Source organism: Loxodonta africana, chromosome 4, assembly GCF_030014295.1.
Source record: "Loxodonta africana isolate mLoxAfr1 chromosome 4, mLoxAfr1.hap2, whole genome shotgun sequence".
In the NCBI taxonomy this organism is placed as follows: domain Eukaryota; kingdom Metazoa; phylum Chordata; class Mammalia; order Proboscidea; family Elephantidae; genus Loxodonta; species Loxodonta africana.
The window spans coordinates 108742609-108765198 of NC_087345.1; the positions used below are offsets into that span (position 1 = coordinate 108742609).

A 22590-nucleotide genomic window follows, 5' to 3' on the forward strand; every position below is an offset into this window, starting at 1 on the left:
TCCAAATGTCATTGTCATTCCAAGGGCATGTTTCTGTTCAGATGCCTTGAAATGGCCTTGAATCAGAAGACAGTCTTGATTCTGTCATGTATGAGTTATGTGACCTTGAGAAAGACACAAAGGTTCTTGGCACCTAGGTTTTCTTATTTTTAAAAATAAGGAATTTAATGAACAGTCCCTAAAGTACATAGTTTTATGCATATAAAAAAAAATTTTTTTTTATATATATGTATATATATGAATGAGCTTTTCTAAAGGCAGTATCACAAACCAAAATATCATAAAGAAATCATTTTTAATTCATGATAAAGGTAGAAATTTTTTTTAATAATGTAATTAGAAATGATTTTCATAATACTTGATTCTCTCCAAACCGCAGGTACTTAACACCTTTCTTGAAACTTTGCAGTGTCTTGTTTTAATTTGATTAAGGGAAAAAAGCAAAATCCATTGCCATTGAGTCAATTCTAGTTCATAACAACCCTGTAGGACAGAGTAGAGCTGCCCCATAGAGTTTCCAAGGTGCACCTGGTGAATTCGAACTGCTGACCTTTTGGGTAGAAGCTGTAGCACTTAACCTCTACACTGTAGGGTTGCTGTGAGTCAGAATTGACTCAATGTAACTTTTTTTTTTTTTTTTTAGATTAAGGGAAAAACTAAAAAAACCAAACCCACTGGTGTTGAGTCAATTCCAACTCATAGCAACCCTATAAGACAGTAGAACTGCCCCATAGAGATTCCAAGGGGCGCCTGGCGGATTCAAACTGCCGACCTCTTGGTTAGCAGCCGTAGCACTTAACCACTACACCCCCAGGGTTTCCATATTAAGGGAAGGGCAACCCTTAATTTGCTTTATGTGTCCTTAGTACAATTTGGGAAACAAGCTATTGCTTGAAAAATACTATTCGATAAGGACAAAAATACAACACTAATTCTTTGTAGTGTGTATTGTCTTAAGATAGCAGTCTTATGAGGCCTTGCTAGTAACAAAGAATATGTCTATGTTATAAAAAATTTTTTTTTTTTTTTAGGCAAAATGGGGCATTAGTCTCTGTTCTAGATCTGTTTTTACTTTAGATCAGGTCCAAGTATCTTGAGTTAGATTTTCTCTGTAGTATTGTCAATGCTAAGTGGAATCTATATTCTTCATTCAACATATATTCATAGAGCATCTTTGCTAGACATGGTACACTAGAATCTGAGACTACAAAAACAAATTAGCCTCAGTGTCTGCTCTTCAATTTTGTTAGCTGCTGACAAACAAAATGGCATCTTTCACTCTACTTACACATTTATCACACGCTCACATTGTTTAAAGGAACCCTGATGGCACAGTGGTTAAACACTCAGCTGCTAATCGAAAGGTCAGCAGTTTGAACCCACCAGCCTGTCAGTGGTAGAAAGATGTTCTAGTCTGCTTCTGTAAAGATTTACAGCCATGAAAACCCTATAATGCAGTCTTTCTCTGTCCTGTAGGGTCATTATGAGTTGGAATCAGCTCGATGGCAATGGGTTTTGGTTTTTTAATATATTTTAAGATCCCTGGAAGGGACAGAGCAAAATGGCAAAGTGAGCAGACATTCCTGTTTACTACCTTCAGCAACTAATCCCTGAACAATGAATAAAACCAAGCACAGACTGAGATTTCAGAACTCTGGATGGCAGTGGAGGTGTTGGAGAGTCAGGGTGAATCCAAAATCGGGGGAGAGGAGGACTAGGGACAACACAGAAACTGGGAGAACCTATCTGCTAACATTGTGAGCTCTCACTCATAATGGCCATTTTAGGGTGAGGTTAAGCAACACTCCATAAACGGAACACAGAAAGAGGGAGCAAATCTAAGGATACTATAGTCCGATTTTTCAAGGTGGTGCAAATTGGCCACGATAGTTCACACGCCGCACAGTTGAGAGGGGGTGACAGAAGACCATGGCGCTGTGAGAGAGTGCTATTGAATCACACGGAGACCAGAGATGGATGGGCAGTAGGACCAGGAGGAACGGCAAGGGCAGCAGCATGAAGGGAATACTTCAGACTGATGGGCACCACAAAGAGAAACGGCTGGCTCTCTGCCCATGGTGGGACACCATGGGAGAGCCTGTGCATGGGCACCCATGAAAGAAAGACATAGACAGCCGCTCTCCTTTGCCACAGGAGAGTCAAACCCCACTGCTTATGTGAGTGTCTATGACCAGCTAAACCTTCTCCTTCCCTCCTGTGCATGTGTATGGAATTCCAGAGATCAAGCATTCAGGATTCCTAAATTAGCACTGAAAGCAACCTAAGGATAAGAGTGCTCTCTAGTTATTCTCAGGAGAAGATACCAAGCCCACCACCACTGGATTAATTCTTATTGGTAGAGACCCAGTGAGGGGGAGTGGAGCTGCCCCATGGAGTTCCTAGGGCTATCAGTCTTTGTGGAGGCAGGCTGCCACATCTTTATCACGCAGAGCAGCTGGTGGGAGCAGGCCCTGACCTTTCGGTTGACAGCCAAGCACTTAGCCACTACACCACCGGGCCAACAAATCAGAACATTTTTCCACAATAACCAGTATACAAAATTTCAATAAAAAAGAAAAGATAGCAAAATAGTACAGGCTCAACAACAACAAAAAATAGTAAAACACACAAAATAACATGAGAAAAAGGATCAATCAAAAGCAAAACATGAAGAAGAGGAAATTTCTCCTATGGAGGCCAAACGAATGCGAAGAATTGGTAATTTTCAGATTGTGGTGCTAAGTATGTCTAAAGAAAGCAAAAAGCACACAGAAAACAAACTAGCAGAGATCAGGAAACAAATGGAGGAACAAAAGGAGAGGCTGAACAAGAAAATTGAAAACATCAAGAAAAGAGAGAGAGAGAACTAGTGGAACTGAAGAACAAAGTAACTGAATTAGAAAAAGTAAGAGAAACACTTAACAGCAGTCAGACAGAAGATAGAAGAAATGAACTAGAAGACAAAATAACTGAAATTACCAAGTCTCAAGAGAAACAAGAGAAAAGAACAAAGAAAAACAAAAACACCCAAAAGCAAATATGGAATTCCATTAAGAAATCTAACATTAGGATTATTGGAATCCCGAAGCACCATGACAATAATGAAGATGTAGAAACAATTTTCCGAGAGATAATCAGAGAAAATTTCCCAGACCTGAACAGAGAACTAAGCCTGCAAATACAAGAAACTACATGAACCCCAATCAGAAGAGACACAAAAAGATCAGTTCCACACCATGTCCTAATTCTTGAAAACCAAAGACAAGGGGAGGATTCTGAAAGCAGCAAGAAACACGATATAACATACCAAGGGTCTTTCATAAAAATTGATGTGGATTTCTCCCCAGAAACTCTAGAGGCCAAAAGACAATGGAGGGACATATATAAAATACTGAATGAAAACAATTGCCAACCAATAATTCTTTACCCAGCAAAGTTGTCATTCAAAAATGGGGGGAAATTAAGACATTCCTAAACAAACAGAAGCTCTGGGAATTTGCTGCTACCAGACCAGCTTTGCAAGTATTACTCAAGGCAGTAATCCAAAGGGAAAGATAAGAGAATTAAATAAATACTCATATCTGTACACAAGGGAAAAAAAAAAAAGATCTCCAAAAAATGCAATAACACAGGAAATCATAAGGACCACGTATATATTTTCAGTGTATAAACTTAGTAATTAAATCGCGCAAACAATACAACATGAAGTTTGTAAGAAATAAGCACAAAGTAAACTTATAGAACATAGGTTGTGTATTGATGTTAATGGAGACATACCAGCAGAAATGGGGAAGGAGGAAAATATCAGGAATAAGTTGTATGTTAACTGTGATTCATATGTTAAGCATTGTTGAAATTGTAAGTTGTGTAATATAGTATTTGTGGTAACCACTAAGAAATCACCAAGAAAAAAATTTCAGAAGAAAGAAAAAGAAAGCAAAAAGGCTCATCACAAGAAAGCAGCCGAATACAAAGAAAAATCAGAATTAGAAAAATGAAGATGATATAAAACACTCAACAACAACAAAAAAACCCAAAATGAGTGAAGTAGACACTTCGTTTTTAGTAATCACCTTAAATGTAAATTATCTAAACATCCCATGCAAAAAGCAGAGAGTGGCAGGATGGATTGAAAACAATTATCCTTTGGCTTTCTACAAGAAACAAACCTTAGACATAAAGACCCAAAAAGACTAAAAATAAAATGATGGAGTAGAAGATTCCATGCAAATAGTAAACAAAAAAGAACAGGGGTGGTCATACTGATATCAGATAAAATAGACTTTAAATCAAAATCTATTGTAAGAGATAAAAATGACATCACATAATAGTAAAAGGGTAGATCCAGTAAGAAGACTAACATTATAAATATATTTGCACTAACAGCAAGGCACCAAAATACATTAAACAAATACTGATAATATGAAAGGAGAAATAGACAACACCACAATGATATGAGGAGACTTCAGCACACTACTTTCAGTTCTAGGTTGAACATCTGAAGAGACGATCACTGAGAACATTGAGAATTTAAATAAAACCATAAGCCAGTTGGACCTAATGGACATATACAGAACCCTCCACCTGCATCAGTCTCAACAAGATACATTCTTCTTCAATGCATGTGGATAATTTTCAAGAATAGACCATGTGCTAGGACACAAAACAAGTCTCAACAAATTTCAAAAAACTGAAATCATACAAAGCATCCTCTGACCATGATGGTATGAAGCTAGAAATAAAAAACTGGAAAAATAGAGAAAAAATAAATAAATACATAGAAACTAAATAGTACACTATTAAAAAACTATTGGGTCATAAAAGAAATGAAAGTGAAATTAAAAAATTCCTAGAATCAAACAAATATGAAAACACAACATATCAAAACCTTTGGGACACAGTAAAAGCAGTACACAGAGGCAAGTTCATAACATTAAGTGCCTACATTAAGGAAGAAAGATCCAAAATCATTAACTTAAACCAACAACTTGAACAAACAGAAAAGGAAGAGCAAAAGAAGCCAAAAGCTGCCAGAAAAAAAAAACAGAAACAGTCAACAAAACCAGAAGTTGGTTCTTTGAACTGATCAATAAAAGAGACAAACCACTCACTAGACTGACCAAAAAAAAGAAGAGGCAAATAACCAAATTAAGAAATGAAATTGGTGACGTTACAACCAATCCAGCAGAGATAAAGATTTTAACTGATTACTACAAAAAGTTGTACTCCATCTAACAAATTTGAAAACCTAAATGAAATGGGCAAATTCCTAGTAACATGCTACCTATCCAAACTAAGACAAACAGAGGTAGAAAGTTTAAAAAGACCCATTACAGAAGAAGAGGGTGAAGATGTCATTTAAAAAATTGCCAACAAAAAGCACAGGACCAGATGGCTACACTGGAGAATTCTACCACACATCCGGAGAAGAGTTGACACCAATCCTACTTAATTTCTTCAAAAATGCAGAAGAGGAAGGAACACTACCAAACTATTTCTGTGGAGCCAGGATAACCCTGATGCCTAAACCAGGCAAAAAAAAAAAAAAAAATTACCAATATCGCTTATGAACATAGATGCAAAAATTTTCAACCAAATTCTAGCCAACAGACTTCAGCAACATATCAAAAACAATCATACATCATGGTCAAGGGTGATTCATACCAGGGTTACAAGGGTGGTTCAACATTAGAAAATTATTCAGTGTAATCCACCACATAAATAAAACAAAGTAAAAGAACCACATGATTGTATCAATCAATGTAGAAAAGGCATTTGATAAAATTCAATACCTTTCCTGATAAAAACTCAGCAAAATAGGAAAAGAAGGGACATTTCTCAGCATAACTAAGGGCATATATACAAAACCAACAGCCAACATTATACTTAGTGGAGAAAGACTGAGAGCCTTTGCTCTGAGAATAGGAATGAGATAAGGATGCCCATTATCGCCATTCTTATATACCATAGTACTAGAAGTCCTGGCCAGAACAGTAAGACAAGAAAGAGAAACAAAAGGTATACAAATTTGGAAAGGAGAAGTAAAACTCTTGTATATAGAAGACACTAAATATTTCACAAGAAAACTGCTGGAACTAATGGTAGAATTTAGCAGTGTTGCAGAGTACAAGATCAACACACAAAACTCAGCTGGGTTACTCTACATTAACAAAGGGTAGTCCAAAAAAGAAATCGGTAAAACAATATCATCTACAAAAAAAAAATAGGCCCCAAATCAGTAAAATACTTAGGAATTAACCAAACTAGGGACATAAAAGACTTATACAATGAAGATTATAAAATACTACTACAAGAGACTGAAAAAGAGACCTACAAAAAAAATGGAAGGATATCCTGTGTTCAAGAATTGGAAGACTTAATATAGTGAAAATGTTAATTCTACCTAAAGTGATCTGTAGACGCAATTTCAATTTAAATCCTAAGAGCATTCTTTGCTGAAACAGAAAACCTAATGGTTAACTTCATATGGAAAGAAAAGAAGTCCCGAGTAGCTAAAGCAATATTGAAGAAAAATAGCACAGCAGGAGGCCTCACACTGCCCGACATGAAAACATACTATATAGCCACTGTAATCAAAACAGTCTGGTATTAATTCAACAATAGACACATAGACCAGTGGAGTGGAATTGAGAACTCAGAATTAAACCCAGCCATTTTTTTTTATCTATGGATAACTGATTTTTTTTTTTTTTTTTTTGACAAGGAGTCAAAGCCCATTCAGTAGGGCAGAAACAATCTCTTTAATAAATGGTACTGGCAAAACTGGATATCTATCTGCAGAAAAATGAAACAGGACCCATACCTCATGCCATACACAAAAACTAACTCAAAGCGGATCAAAGACCTAAATGTTAAACCTAAAACCATAAAATTCCTGTGAGAAAACTATGGGACCTAATCTTTATAAAAATAGGATAACAAACATAACAAATGCGTGAATAGAAGACAGAATAGATAGATGGGTCCTCATAAAAATTGAAAACTTAAGGTCATCAAAAGACTTTATTAAAAGAGAAACTGTACAACCTACAGGCTGGGAAAAAGTCTTCAGAAATGACATTCTATAAGGGTCTAATCTCTGAAATCTATAGAAAATTGCAACAACTCAACAACAAAAAGACAAACAACCCAATCACAAAATGGGCAAAGGACACTAACAGAACCTTCACCAAAGAGGACATCCAAGGATCCAACAAACGTGTGAAAAAAATGTTCATGATGATTAGCCACTAGAGTGATACAAATCGAAACTACAGTGAGATACCATCTTACCCTGGCTAAAATGTCACTGATTTAAAACAAACAAACAAACAAAAAGATAACAAATGTTGGTAAGAATGTGGGAAGACTGAAACCTTTATCCACTGTTGGTGGGGCTGCAAAATGGTACAACCACTGTGGAAAATGGTATAGTGCTTTCTCAAAAAAAAACAGAAATAGAACTACCCTGTGATCCAGCAAGGGAGCCCTGGTAACACAGTGGTTAAAAGCTTGACTACTAACCAAGAGGTTGGCAGTTTGAATCCACCAGCTGCTCCTTGGAAACCCTATGGGACACTTCTACTCTGTCCTATAGGGTTGCTTTAAGTCATAATCAACCTGATGGCAATGGGTTTTTTTTCTTGCTTTGTTTTTGTTTTTTATGATCCAGCAATCCCAGTCCTAGGTATATATTATAGAGACCTAAAAACAATGACACAAACAGACATATGCACACCTATGTTTATTCACAGTAGCGGATAAATGGAAACAACTGAAGTGCCATCAGTGGATGAATGGATAAGCAAATTGTGGTACATACGTACAATGAAATATTATGCAACCATAAAGAACAATGATGAGTCCACAAAACATGTCATAAGGTGGATGAACCTGGAGGGCATAATGCTAAGTGAAACCAGTCAAAGATATAAGAACAAATTTTGTATGAGCCCTCTTTTATAAGAAGACAAGCATAGAGAGACCAATGTTCTTTGGTGACTACCAGAGAAAGGAAAGAGGTGAGGAAGCATATAGTACGTTTTAGATCATAGAGACTTGTTTGATCTATCTACCTACCTACCTACCCATCTACCGACCTACCTGTCTTTCTCTATTTTTGGTGATGGGAAAGTGGCACCAAATGTGGATGTAGTGAGCACAGCACAACCAAAGTAAAAACAAGCATTTGAGCACATATGGAAAGGTATAGGCGTATTGGTATACAGATAAGTACAGGTGTGTACATAGGTGAGAACAGATAAAAGTGTATGTTGTTGTGTGCCACTGAGCTGATTCAGACTCATAGTGACCTTATAGGACAAAGTAGAACTGCCCCATAGGTATTCCAAGGAGTGGCTGGTGGATTTGAACTGCTGACCTTTTGGTTAGCATCCTGAGTTCTTAGCCACCGTACCACTAGGGTAGAATGGAAGAAAATGTAGTGCAGAACTCAAAGCCTTATGAAATAAAGTCAAACTAACTGAAACAATAGAAAACAGAGGACTCCCTGAGACTATCACCCTGATACGCTCTTTAAACCTAGAACCGAGCCTATCTTTTGAGATCAGCTTTTAGCAAAATAACAGAGTAATACACAAAATAAGATGTATTACCTGTAAGATTGGTGCTCTACGTAACCATCAGTATGAGACCAAAAGGTCAACAATTACACAAAAGCAAAGATGAGAAGATAAGGGGGCAGGGAACTAGAGTACTAGAAGTGGAAAAAGCAGAGCACAATTAAAGAGAAAGTTGACACATTGTAATAAATGTAACTAATGCCACTGAACAATTTATATGGAAATTGTGTGCTGGGAATCTAAATTGCTATGTAAGCTTTCACCAAAAACTCAATAAAATTTTAAAAAAAAGAAAAACTCTGTGGGTGGTGCAAAATGGTTAATGTGCTCAACTACTAACTAAAAGGTTAACAGTTCAAGCTTACCAAAGGCACCTTGGAAGAAAGACCTGGCACTTTACTTCTCAAAAATCAGCGGTTGAAAACACTATGGAGCACAGTTCTACTCTGACACACATGACGTTGCCATGAGCCAGAATCAAGTAGTTGGCAACTTTTTTTTTTTGAACAATATTTTAATGTATTTTCAGTGTAAGTGAACGCAGCAAAAGAAGTTCCTATTCAACAATTTCTACACATATTGTTCAGTGATGCTGGTCATATTCTTCACGTTGTAACGACATTCTCACTTCCACTCAAGCAGTTCAGTTCTCCTTAACCTAGTCTCACAGTCCCCCAATCTTCTCATCTACATACTTTAAATTTTTAGTTGACCATTTAGTCTCATATAGATGGTTTTTTAAAAGAGTGCAGCACTCAAGGGTGATATTCATTACTTTAAGAGCTACCCTCCTGTTTAGCTAAAAGGTGACTTAAAAGAATTGTTTCAGTTCAAGGCTTCAAGAATATCTCCAGGTAATAGTCTGGATTTTTAAAAAATGTGAAATTCTGTTCCTTATTTTTCTCCCTTTCTATCAGGATTCCTCTTTTGTGGTCCTGATCAGAACGTTCAGTAGTGGTAACCAGTCACCGTCTAGTTCTTCTGGTCTCAGGTAGAGGAGGTCATGGTTCATATAGACAATGAGTCCTGTAGACTGATTCCTTCTCAGAATCTCGGGTTTCCTTTTTTCTCTTTTGTTCTAGATGAGTAGAGACCAGTAGTGGTATCTCCGATGTCCATTCACAAGCTTATAAGACCCTAGACACTGCTTACCAGACTAGGATGTAGAACCTAACTTTTTGGAAGTGTATTAGGCCCAATTGACTGAGATGTCCCATCAGACTATGACCCTAAGTCTTCAAACCAAGAAAACTAGTCCCATGAGGTGATTGGTTATGTCTAAGAAGTATCAGTTTCTGTGACCCTTATTTGTTTTATATACAGATATATGTGTGTGTGTGTATATATATACACACGTATACATATAAACTATATATGCATATATATTTATGCACACCTATATGTATAACATATAAACACACACATATGTATTTTGGTTTTTGTTGTAAAAATACATATACCCACCCACTGCTGTCGAATCCATTCTGACTCATAGTGACCCTATAGGGTGGAATAGAACTGCCCCATATAGTTTCCAAGGATTCCCTGGTGGATTTGAACTGCCAACCTCTTGGTTAGCAGCCGTAACACTTAACCACAATGCCACCAGGGTTTAGCACTTACCTAAACATATTGTGTATGTGTGTGCGTGCATGTGCGTGCGTGTGTGTGTGTGTGTGTGTGCCCACGTGCAACAAAGTGGCATGAGTTATCTTGGTTAAGCTGTGCCCAGTTCTCCCACATTCAATACTGGAAGTAAGTTTCCATTACTGTAAGTAAAAAGTAACTGTTGTGTAGAGAATGAATCCCCCCTCTCCCCACCCACTTCTGGTAACCATCAGTGAGTGTTAGTATTTGTATGTATGTCTGTTCTTGTCATTTTGTAAAAGTAAGATCATACAATATTTGTGCTTTTGCGAGTGACCTATTTCGCTCAGCATAATGTCCCATAGGTCCGTCCGTGTCCAAAGATGTTTTGGGAACTCATCATTCTTTATGGCTGCATCGTATTCCATTGTGTGTTTATACCACATTTTGCTTATCCTTTCATCTGTTGATGAGCACTTAGGTTGCTTCCATCTTTTGGCTATTGTGGGCAACTGGTTTTTTAATATCCTTTAAAATAGTATTATATTTATTAATGCTATTTTAACAGTAATTGTAGCAAAACTTTTACTTAGCCTTTACTATATGTCAAGCACTATGCTATGCATTTTATATACGTTATATTGATTAACTCACACTGTATGTGGTGGTATAAGCATGCCCTGGATATCAGAGGACCTGGGTTCAAATTCTGGCTTAAACACAAGCCACAATGCTTCTAAGCCAGTTTCCTCATCTGTAGAAAATGGGATAATTTTAAAAACTTAAAAAATGTTTTGCATCATACATAGCCAGTAAATATTAACTGTTATTACTGTTGACATCAGCTCTTATGATAGCTGATACTATTATTCCTAATTTGCAAAAAAAAAAAACCCAGCTCTGAGAGGTTAAGTAACTTGCCTAAGGTGACACACATAGTAGGTGGCAGTGCTGGACTCAGGATCCTTGTCTACTGATAGATCTCTCACCTTCCAGACTATATTGCTGCTCTGATAGTAAAATCTTAGTTTTCTTCTCAACAACAACAAAAAAAAAGAGAGAGAGAGAAAATGTAAATCCAGTAAAGTACCCCAGGGGTTGCCAAGCTTGCTGTTTTGGGGAATCCTGATCTAAATGTTAAGGAGTCTGGATCCTGGGTGAAGAAGAATTGTAAGTGCAGCAAACTGTTTTCTAGTCCAGATCCAGGACAATAGTTTGTGAGGGAAGAAAGGCAAAATAAATGGCTGGAATTTTAAACAGATGCTAAAAATTTAATTCTTCTGGAAGAGATCCTTAGGTAAACATTATCAAAGCCCATAGTATTGTTATCAACCCTGTGGGTTGATTTATTTAAAGTCAGGATAGATGTGTCCTCCAGACCTCCACAGGATCATACCAGTTCTGTCTCCTCAGTTGCTGCCAAATCCTAAATAGTCCTTTCTCTGACTCTCTTACATTCTCTCTAAAATAGACAAAATAGTGTCCCTTCCCCTTCTCCCCTTAGGAGGAAAATAAAGTTACAGATAGGAAGAAAGCTTCAGGATTACTAACAACAAACTCCTGCTGCCCCTTACAACCCACTTGGATTTTGCTATACTTGGCAGACTTGAAGATGCATCCAAAATTAGTTTCAGGAAACAAGTCTTCATTAAAAAGATGGCTGTCCTTTTTTCTCCCCAAGTTCCTGCATTTACAGATTGCAGCATTGACCGAAGTCCACATTTTCCCAGATCTCTCTTTGCTGCCCAGTAACTCGTGGACTAGTATCCACTTCATGACTGGTCCCAGGCTGCTTTCCCTCCAGAGCCGTAGTCTCAGCAGATGCCAGAGCCACGTGAGCAGAGCCACGTGAGCAGAGCCACGTGAGCAGGGAAGGGAGGGATGATGGCAAGTCAGATCACTCAGCCAGGGCCACAGATCTGACCACATTGGATAGTTTAACTCAGATTTTAAGAAGCTGGGTGGGAAGAAGCCTAGGATTATTTGAATGGGGTGGGACATTGTACCTCTAATGAATCCCAGTATTCCTTCACAATCGTCATTGTAACTAGAAACTACAAGGGAGCTATTTTCCTTATGGCACTGGATTCCATCGTTGCTTAAAATTGTGTCGCTGAGGTGGTCCTGGCTGAGTCAGAAATTCAAGACTGTGTGAGGAAACTTCTGTGTTGTGGCTTTATTACATTTCTGTTGACTTCGTTTTGCAAATATGTACAGTTTTCTTTTTTAAAAAAGTAGGTGCGTGGGCGTTCTCAGAAAAAGAAAAAGAAAGGATGTGTTCTTTTAACCTAGAAGTGACCAACCTCACCCCCAACCCCCCGCCCCATCTCAGTGTAGAATGGTAGATAGTTGGGCAAGTCTTCCCCAGTGCCACAGAGAATTCTACAGACACTGCAGGTATCCCTTGAAAGGTATCAGATAATGCCGGTTGCATTTAATAAACTTCTCAGATAGACTTTCATAATGACAAACACGTTCCAGGCTATTTTCCTGGTGGCACAGTGGTTAAGAGCTCAGGCTGCTAACCGGAAGGTTGAATGTTCAAATCCACCAGCCTCTGCTTGGAAACCTTATGAGGCATTCTACTCTGTCCCGTGGGGTCGCTATGAGTCAGAGTCAACTTGAGGGCAACAGGTTTGGTTTGGTTTAGTACCCAGGTGCTTGGAGTGAAGCTTGTACATAGTGACATTCCTGAAGATACAGGTCATCATGCAGAAATTCTATGTTGTCTCAATAACATTAGTGAATGATAGAAAAATGGTGCAAAAAGCTCTGTTGGTAACTCTTTGGAGGAAGGTGGTCTGCCTACTCATTAAATGTGTGTTTTAAGTTATTATGGAGCCAAGTCTTGGACTGTGGTGCTTATGTCTGAACACCACAGAAGCCATGTTCACCCTCACTGAAGTATGGGTGAGTCTCCATCAGTCCCAGGGGACTGATTTGGCCATTTTATAAGAAAAGCCCCAAATCAGTCAAACCAATAGTGTTCTTTCATCCTCAACCTTTCTGCCTAACAATGAACAAGCCACTTAAACCTCTGGCTTCTATTCTCCATCCATCCTTACCCAGAAAAGGCCCAAAATACCACCTTCCTCTCACTTGAACTTTGAAATCTGTGGATAAAAGAAACAGAAATAGGCTATCTATTTAGCACCACCTGGCTTTAGGGTCAGAGTTTTACCACCAAAAGAAACTAGAATAATCTTTTCTGCTGATAACAAATGCCAGTTTTGTGGATATTCTTTTTGAGTAGTGAAGAGAGTTTAGGCTTAAATTATTGTTTCATAGAAATCTTTAACTTTTATTCTTGTCCCAAGAGACGCATACAATTTTATGGCTACTTTTTTTGTGTATGTTTTATAAAAAACACACTAGAATGACTCAAAGGACTAAAATTTCTTAGAATTGGTGAAGCAGAAATAATTGATGAAAGCTGTCAGAGTCATAGAATGTGATCGGATATTCATCCAGATTCATTCAGATTAAGGGTGATTTATTCACTTCAGTGCCAAAGAGAGAATTCGTAAGCAACTTTAAGGAGATGGGAACAAGTGGAAAAGGAAAAGAATAGACAAGAATAAATGTTGACAATATTGTGGGGTAGAATTTATCAAGAATAACTGACAATTTATCTTTCGGAAGGATAAATTAAATAACATGTAGTTGAAGGAAGAGAGAAAAACTTTAAAATTGCTTTATGCTGAGAAAGAGATACTGTTTGTATTGTATAAGCTTAGGGGCACATGAGATGTGAAAAGTTTGAAAAATGAGACACTTTCATTTTTAATTTTGGAAAAGATCTTCAAATCATATCTGTCAATTTGAAATAAAAATTTTAATGCTTCAAGGATCTCTATTGAAACAATATGGCAGTCCTTATTTCTTGGTGAAAAATGAGAAACGTTAATTATTTTATTGTGTTTTAGGTGAAAGTTTACAGCTCAAGTTAATTCCTCCTTCAAAAATTTATACACATGTTGTTTTGTGACATTGGTTGCAATCCCCACCATGTGACAGCATGCTCCCCTTTCTACTCTGGGTTCCCTGTGTCCATTCACCCAGTTTCTGTCCCTCCCTGCCTTCTCATCCTGCTTTTGGACAGGAGCTGCCCATTTGGTCTCATATATTTGATTGAACTAAGAAGCATGTTCTTCATGTTGTTTTTGTTTTATAGGCCTGTCTAATCTTTGTCTGAAAAGTGGGCTTGAGGAATGGTTTCAGTTCTGGGTTAGCAGAGCGTCGGGGGGCCATTGTTTCAGGGATTCCTCCAATCTCTGTCAGACCAGTAAGTCTGGTCTTTTTACGTGAGTTTGAATTCTGTTCTACAATTTTCTCCTCCTCTGTCCGGGACTGTCTGCTGTGTTCCCTGTCAGGGTGGTCATTGGTGGTAGCCAGGCACCATCTAGTTCTTCTGGCCTCAGGCTGGTGGAGTCTCTGGTTCATGTGGTCCTTTAGTCCTTTGGGCTGGTATTTTCCTTGTGTCTTTGGTTTTCTTCATTCTCCTTTGCTCCTGGTGGAATGGGACCAACAGATGTATCTTAGATGGCCTCTTGCAGGGTTTTAAGACCCTAGATGCTACTCACCAAGGTGGAATGTAGAACATTTTCTTTATAAACTTTGTTATGCCAGTTGATCTAGATGTTCCTCAAGACTATGATCCCCAGGCCCCAGCTCCAGCCCCAGCAACTTGGTCCCTCAAAGTGTTTGGATGTGTCTATGCTTCTATGCTTTTGCTTTGGTCCAGTTGTGCTGACTTCCCCTATATTGCATGTTATCCTTCCCCTTCACCAAAGTTGAAACTTGTCTACTATCTAGTTAGTGGTTTCCCCCTCCTCCTCCCTTCTCCTCATTATAACCATCAAAGAATGCTTTTTCTGTGTGTAAACCTTTTCTTAAGTTCTTACAATAGTGGTCTCATATGAAGTTTGTCCTTTCGTGACTGACTTATTTCACTCAGCATGATGTCCTCCAGATTTATCCATGCTGTGAGATGTTTTGTGGATTCATAATTATTCTTTATCATTGCATCATATCCCATTGTGTGTATGTACCATAATTTGTTGGTCCATTCATCTGTTGATGGGCATTTAAGTTGTTCCCATTTTTTGCTGTTGGGAATAGTGCTGCAGTGAACATGGGCATGCATATATCTATTCATGTGACGCCCCTTATTTCTCTAGGGTATATTCCTAGGAATGAAATCGCAGGATTGTATGGTATTTTTATTTCTAGCTTTTTAAGGAAGCACCATATAGAAATGTTACTTCTGAACTAACACTACCTCTGTTATCTGATGTTTTTGGTTCCTTCTGATGAGCCATCATGCATATGCTTCTTCACAATTGCTAGTGGTGAATGATGTTTATTTGAGGGTAAATCAAATTTTCCTAAATATTAAAATCAACAGAGAAATCATTTCATATTAACAGAAGCTTACTTTAACAAATCTAGTAGGAAGGACACTGAACTGAGAATCAGTACAGCCCAGTCTGTCACTTACTTTGTAATCTTGGGGGAGTCATTGAATCCTGTCCAGATACTACTTTCCTGTCCCAACAAGAGGGTTGACCTTACTCTGTCATTCCCAAATGCCAGTTGGAGCTTATGGCAGAATTTTCCTTAGTCTGTGGTAGATAGGGGGGAAGTGGAAGAAAGGAAGATAATGAAGTTGTTCATAAAGCTAAATCTATGCAGCTTTAAAATTATGAAGCTATATCTTTCCTATATTTTTGACATTAAGATAATCTTTCTTAGGACATGATGAGAGCAGCACGTGGTAGACAACCCTCTATCAGCTCTTCCTCCCCCACCAAACTCCCTCTTTTGGGAATTTTACTGGTTTGGGAAAGCTGTAAGTCTAGTAACTACTGTGCTATATTATCTCTGAGGTCCCTTCCAGCATCCAGGTTCAACTGTTTGGTAATTCAGAATAACTTTGTAGAAAGCATGCTTTTCTTCCCCTTAAGATTTTGGGCAAAGATTTTGTCATGCACCGGGGTGGGACTTCCTATGTCTGCTCAGTTTCAGCAGGATAGTCCCAGGTAGGGAAGGGCAAATGCATCTGCCTGGGTGGGACAGGAAAGGGAAGACGTCCAACTGCCATGCAGGACAGGCTCTGAAGGGCTCAGCAGTGGGTACTAGGAAGTGGCCTAGGCAAGCATTGGTGTGGGGCCTCCACTGAGGTAATGGAGTGTTCTTATAAACAGGAGAACAGGTGATGCTTAGAAGTGCACATGGGCATGCTTCAACAAGGAATATATGTCAGGAGGAAGTGAGGTCCCAGTCAGTGAGGAGGGGTGACATAAGCAATGCCAGACCCTACTCTTCAAGGGGCAGTAGTACAGGTGGCTTACCAAGAGAGGCAAGCAGTCCATGACAAGGTCAGAAGTTTGCCTGCCCAAATGAAGCTATGAGTTGACACTTGGGCATTGGGCATAAGCTATTAAGAAGAGATTCAAGGCTCTTCCAGTTGAGACTGCTCCCAGGGCTGCCTGGTGCTGAGTCCAGAATGTTGAGTACCTGTATCTAAAGCCATGATGGGTGGGGATCAGACAAGACAGAGCCATGAATAACAATTAAGTCTAGATTTTGAAGGGCCGGATACGGCAATAGTAGACATCCTAGGAACCAGATACAGCCAGATATTCAGAGTCGGTTTTTTTAGTTTCATTCTTTATTTGAAATTCTTATAGTACAATAAATTAGAGGGACAGGAAGAGCAAGTTAGGCTTGTCTCAGAGGCACTCAGCTAAAAACCTATGAAATAGATTTATATACAGTTCTCATAGTTATGAAGTCAAGAGCAGCTGCTCTTTGAGAATATGTGCATAAGTATGTGTAAGTAAAGACCTCTTTAAAGTGTTAAAAAGCAAAGATGTCACTTTGAAGACTAAGGTGCCCCTGGCCCAAGCCATGGTATTTTCAATCACCTCATGTGCATGAGAAAGCTGGACAATGAAAAAGGAAGACTGAAGAAGAATTAATTGGTGAAAAACATTGAATATAGCATGGACTGCCAGAAGAACAAATGCTCCTTGGTTGCAAGGATGGCAAGACTTCATCTCAGGTACTTTGGACTTGTTATCAGTAGGTTCCAGTCCCTGGAGAAGGACATCATGCTTGGTAGAGGGTCAGCAAACGAGAGGAACATCCTCAATGAGATGGACTGACACAGTGACTGCAGCGATGGCCTCAAACATAGCAACGATTGTGAGGTTGGTGCAGGACTGGGCAGTGTATCATTTTGTTGTACATAGGGTCGCTATGGTCGGACCCAACTCTACGGCACCTAACAACAACATGTGTAAGTGTCAGCTAAATTACCGAAGACCACTCAATTATTATTCAGTTTTAGCCCCGAATCCATTTTTTATGGATTTCTATCATGGTCATCTTAAAACAAGGTTCTTTAAGAAAAGGATGTTACCGCAAATCACAGGTTCGAGCCACCTGCCACAAAGCCAGTACTGAGACAGGAGGAGGTAAGCAGTAAGAGGGCTTTATTGAATACCGGTATTCAAGAGACCGAGGGGGTTAAATTTCTCCCAAATTCTGTCTAATTTTAAAGAACTAGCAGAAGGGTTATAGGGGAGGTTAGGGTTACCTAATGTTTTTAACCACATAGCCCACAGATGGTCTTATACATCACAAAACAACTACAAGAAACTGTTAAACTAAAGATATGTATGTCAGACATCTGGACTCTAATCAGTATGTTTGTAACAGGCTGAAAAAAAAACTCACAGAAGAATCTCTTGGCTAGTGGAACTGTCCTGCCAAGTCCACTCTGGCTGAGACAGGGAGCAAGAAAGAAAGTTGCAGATTAAAAATGTCAGGCATCTTTTCTAGCTGCCGTCTTATAGGCTGAAGTTCATTCTTCAAGAGAACAAGAAGAGAAGAGAGACCAAGGCCACAGGGGCTGAGAAAGCTCTGCACCCCTTTGGAAGAGACAGGTGCAGGTGGTACAATAAAAAAATGTTTTTAGAGATTACTTAAAGCATCATTACGGCATTAGTTATGTCAAGTTCTCAATCACCCGTTGTAAATAGGAGAAAACATGTTGCAAGTTATTAGGGTGTTTGTTATGTTAAGAGTGGAACAGACTACTCAGCCATATCTTCAGACCCTGCACCATTTTCTAAAGACTAGAGATTAATCACAGCTTATACAGCTATACTAAAACAAATGAGGAAATACATTCTCTCTACTTTAATATTAAAACACTGGAGAAAATGTATTTTCTCTACTTCAAGGAGAAATGCTCAGCACTATTGCACTGTCATTGTTGTTAGATGCCAAAAGCATGCTTTCTACAGCTTCAGTTCTTCTGGGGTCTTTCTTATTCATTGTCCACTATTACACTAAAAACCAAAAAACCAAACTCATTGCTGTTGAGTCAATTCCAAGTCATAGCAACCCGGTAGGACAGAGTAGAACTGCCCTGTAGAGTTTCCAAGAGGTGCCTGGCGGTTTCAAACTGCCCACTTTTTGGTTAGCAGCTGTAGCACTTAACTACTACGCCACCAGGGTTTCCATTGTTACACTAGGGAACAATAAAGTGAGGTTACCATGAGATCTGAAGGAGAGCAAAGATTAATGATACCATTGGAGGGGAAAGAGTGGGAAAACTCAAAATTTGGTAAAGAAGTCTGTTTATCTTAGGGAGGTGTTTTAATGTGTTTAAATATAGCATATTCCATGTTAGCCACCTTATTTTAAAAGAAAGCTGAGTCTGTCAAAGGTTCTTGTTGTTCTCTCTTGCTCTTTTCCTCTCCATGTCTCCATTCCTCAGTGGGGCAAAGCCAATGTCAAGCAGTAAAAGGTTTTCTGCAGGTGTATTAACCTACATCGAGGATTCAGAAATCCATTAAATGTTCTAATACATGGTACAGCATAGATGAACGTCGCAAACATGCTTGAGTGAAATAAGTCAGTCACAAAAGGACAAATATTATATCATCCCATTATATTGAAATAGTCAAATATATAGAGACCATAGCTTATTGGAGCCCTGGTAGTGCCGTGGTTAAGTGCTTGGCTGCTAACCAAAAGGTTGATGGTTCAAACCCACCAGCTGTTCTGCTGGAGAAAGATGTGACAGTCTGCTTCCATAAAAATTTATAGCCTTGGAAACTCTCTGGGGCAATTCTGCTCTGTCCTGTAGGGTCACTATGAGATAGAATCAATTCGACAGCAACAGGTAACGGGTTATAGTTTATTAGTGATTATCGGGGAAAGAAGGAAGGGCAAAAGGGGGGTCATTTTTAGGGTTAAGTTCTGTTAAGAGCCCTGATTGCACAATGGTTAAGCGCTCAGCTGCTAACCAAAAGGTTGGCAGTGCAGACCCACCCAGCAGCTCCATAGGAGAAAGACCTGTCAACCTGTACCTGTAAAGATTATAGCCAAGGAAACTATGGGGAAGTTCTACCCTGTCATATGGAGTTGCTTTGAGTCAAAAATCAACTCAACAGCACCCAACAACAGCAAATTTCTATTAATGGTGGTGCAATAATTTGGAGGATAGTGTTGATGGTTGCACAACATGCTAACATAATCAATGTCACTGAATTGTATGTGTAAAAATTGTTGAATTGGCAAATGTATATATATGCACACACGTGTATATATTTATATGTGTATATATGTACATATGTATATGTACATATATACACACATATGTGTGTGTGTATACATATATACACACACATACACACATGTATATAAAACCACGCTTAAAAAAGAAATTGATTGAAGTTCCACTTCAAAATAACAATGGGTAAGAATGGAAGTATTTTTGACTTTAATGTGTTTGTCCTTTGCTGTAGCTGTGGAGGACATGAACAGTTCCATCTAACCCTTTGAGGCCTGAATGGAAAAGAAGGTGTGAGATCTAGGAACTAGATTTGATCCAATAAGGGATGACTTTGAGGGCAGTGCCCAGGTAGGGAGGGTTCTGAGGTTCCACCAGACTGGTGGTCAGTCACAAAGGTATTATGGAGGTGAGTGCTACACAAAAGTCATGGGCAGGAAGGGAAGCAGGAAGAATTTGCTGAGGTTTTCAGTCGAGTTTGTTATAAACCTAAAGATGTAGATCATGGACACATGTAACACAGAACAGAGTAGGGGTCAGAATGAAGTGAACTGAGAGGAGGTCGAGGTGCACGTGAACTGAAAGATAAGTTGTACAATCTGGCTTGGCCCAGGGCATGAGATGTGGGCAAGATCAAATGGTTCTTTACTGGACTGGAATCATGGCCTTAATATTCCAGAGCCATGTCAGTTATAAAAGGTAAGTGCCGATTATCTATTAAGCCCTATATTGTGAACAGCAAATATCTTAGAAACCAGGATTTGAAAGTAAAATTTGAAGAGTGTAGTTTGGATTCAGATGAGACTAAAAGGATATGTGAAAAATATTGTAAGCCATTCTAAGCAACTGTAAGGGGTTGTTTCAATCTACACAGTCCAAATGAGGAGAAGGGTGAATCAAAGTTAAAGAAAATTAAAGCAGCATGGGCCTCTCCTACTTCTCCTTCCCCTGTCTTTCTCCTCTTTGGTTGTACAAATCTCTTCATTTCTTTTCTAACCTCATGTGCTCAAAAGTAAACCAGCCTGGGTTAGCAAGTTAGAATTCTGAAAAATCATACTGAAAGAAGTTATGAATCATACGGAAAAAAATGTGCTTTTGTGGTACGGAGAGACGAAGATGTAGATGACACACACTGAAATAGTTGGCATTGCCAGGCCTTTCTTCAGCAACATCTCTGGGTGCACTCAAACCTCCAACCTGTCAGTTAGCAGCTGAGGGTATTACCCATTTGAACCACCCAGGGACTTCAGCGCTGGCTCTGGCTTTGCCTGGAGGGTGTGGGTGGGCTTAAGTGTTGCCATTTTGACAACAAGATCCCTTGTTGTTATTGGTGAATGTACTTCTTTACTTTTCTCTTGGATTCTCTACAAGGCAATACATCTCAAACCAGTGACTTCTTACGCAAATTTTAGTAATCTTAAAAAAAAATCTCTCTTTTAGACACCTTGGTTGTCTTTCTCTCCTGAGGGTTGGGGCTACCATTTTGTATGTCTGAATTTTCTCATCATACTCAGTGTAATAGGTGCTTGATAAAAATGTTGTAGGGAATTAAAGAGCATTAGACACATGATAAGGCATATGCCTGTGCAGTCAGTTCTTGTTAATGTGGGGAAATAGAGGAGTGGACAACAACAAGTAGTAGATTGTCCATTATGCTTGAGAGCGTGGGTGCTGACCTCTAGAATATGGTGGTTTGGGGAGAAGAAATGCCAGAATTCAGGTGCTAGAGATAAGTATGCTGTGCAGGGGTAAAGAAGGTCGTTTTTCTAATTTTTATAAGTAGCTTTGGAGTTACCTGGGAGCTGTTTGCCTTTGGCCAAAAGGCTTCCCAGGCCCAGATGGAAAATTTGGTTATGACTGCTTGAACAGGCTGGGAGGGAAGGAAGCTAGGCCTGAGGTAAGGGCACCAAAAGGGCAACCAGCCAATGCTCTGAATATGAACAGTTCTCCTGGTGATAAGTAACTGTAGGCATTATTATCCACAGTCTGAAATTGAATTGGTTCATTTTTAAGTTCATCTTTTTTCATGTTAATTTGTGATGCCTTCAACTGCAGTGGTTTAACTACATTTATGGAGGCCCTGTTATGAGCCAGATGCTTAGGGTGCACAAACAGATAAAATGGTACTTTATCCACAACACAACAGGTCTGAACTTCCAAACAGGTAATGTTTTATTTCTTCTCAGGGTTGAATACAAAAGCTTCCTCAGTGTGAGGTACTTTGTCAAAGAGTTTATACTTTGTATTATCTTTGCTTTTGCAAAGATAGACATTGCAGAGTAGACAAAGATTTGGAACGAGCGTAAGGGGAGTACTGTCAGTGTTTCTTATTTTGTGCAATATTTTCTATAAAAACAATGTATGAATCATACCTTATCAAAGTAAATAATATTGTACAATGAAGTTTGCAGTTGTAAGAGAGTTTTTGTTGAAAGCTCTTAAAAGACTTATAAATTTGACATTTTAGGTCTACCTGGACTTTGATAAACTGGGTTTGGTCGAGGTGTATTTACAGATCTAATAACACACGTTATTGATGTCTAGCTGTTATGAAGTATTATGCTAAATTTATGGGTGAACATATAAATACAGTACCTGAGAATACTGATGCTTTATACTTCACAGAACGTGGTCAAATAAATTATTATATTTGTTCCAAACAACCCCTTAAGATAGGTGTGGCAGACAATATAATGCCCTTATAATAAAACACAACTAAGACTATGTGAGGCTGAGCGACTTACCTGAGACCACAGAACTCACCAGGGGCAGAGAAGAACACAGCTGTCTTGACTCCCAGTTTCAGGCTCTTATTCTTCAGTGAATTCCCTT

At 38.8% G+C, this 22590-nt stretch overlaps 1 protein-coding gene across 1 annotated transcript in view; it reads left to right on the top strand.

Moving 5' to 3' along the window:
- The window catches only part of TMTC1 (transmembrane O-mannosyltransferase targeting cadherins 1), a 336358-nt gene that overhangs the window by 214921 nt on the left and 98847 nt on the right, over positions 1–22590 (top strand). The gene's annotated exons all lie outside the window — the stretch shown is intronic.